Raw genomic sequence first — 1149 nt, forward strand, 5'->3', positions numbered from 1 at the left:
TGGCTGCATGCAAGGCAGACGCCCTACCGCTGTGCTATCGCTCCAGCCCTCATACCACTCATACCACTATACTTAAGACATTTCCATCCTGAATTCCAACCCCTGCTTTAAATAAGTAAAGTAAAGTAAAGTAAAGGCCCTCCCGTTGATCATCGATTTGCTCGAGCGGGCCCAGTAACATCTCCATTGGAGACTTTGTTGTTACTGTGTCTGGCATATCAAATACTCTCGGTAGCTTGCCGGGCTCTCCGATCGCTTCTCGGCCTTTTGGCTAAGATCAAGTGTAGTGCTTTAAATAATTTAAATAATTTAAATAATTAAATTATTTTTGTACGAAATATTTATTTTGTATTGTTTGTTATGAAAAACTGCTGAAAATGCTACAAAAAAAGTTTGCTTAGAGAAAAGACTATGAAAATTGTTTTATTTCACCCAGGGGCCATTAAGCCCTTCTATAAGATATCACTAACATGTTATTAATGGTTGAGCCTTCTGTATGCATATATATATATATATATGTGTACCTGTAAAAAATGTTTTCCTCTAAGATTGGTTGCCTCCTACATTATTTTTTTTAATATTTTTATTAGTGAAACACCATTAGGTACAGTTGAGGACTTACAAGTTTTTGTGCTTGGGTTTCATTTACACAATGATCGAGTACCCATCCCTCCACCAGTGCCCATTCTCCACCACCTGTGATCCCAGTATTCCTCCTCTTGCCCCCATCCCCTCCATCAGACCCCACCTCTGTGGCAGGGCATTCCCTTTTGTTCTCTCTCTCCTTTTGGGTCCTGTGGTTTGCAAGAGAGGCATCGAGTGGCAATCATGTTTGGTCTATAGACTACTTTCAGCATGCATCTCCCATCCTGGGAGGAGCCTCCCAGCACCCTTTACTTGGTGCTCCCTTCTCTATCTGAGCTGCCTTTTCCCCTAGCATGAGTGGCTGTCCTCCAAGCCATGGAGTGAACCTCCTGGTACTTATCTTGGCTACTCTTGGGTGTTAGTCTCCTATTTTGTTACTTTATATTCCCCAGATGAATGCAATCTTTCTATGTCTGTCCCTCTCTTTCTGACTCATTTCATTTAGCATGATACTTTCCATGTAGTACCACTTGTATGTAAATTTCATGACTTCATCTTTTCTAA

General features: G+C 41.2%; 1 pseudogene; it reads left to right on the forward strand.

The window, feature by feature from the left end:
- The first annotated feature begins 251 nt into the window (after positions 1–251).
- LOC130038845 (uncharacterized) lies at positions 252–339 on the forward strand (annotated as a pseudogene).
- Positions 340–1149: the final 810 nt, after the last annotated feature.

Source organism: Sorex fumeus, unplaced genomic scaffold (assembly GCF_029834395.1).
Source record: "Sorex fumeus unplaced genomic scaffold, SorFum_2.1 ptg000080l, whole genome shotgun sequence".
In the NCBI taxonomy this organism is placed as follows: Eukaryota; Metazoa; Chordata; class Mammalia; order Eulipotyphla; family Soricidae; genus Sorex; species Sorex fumeus.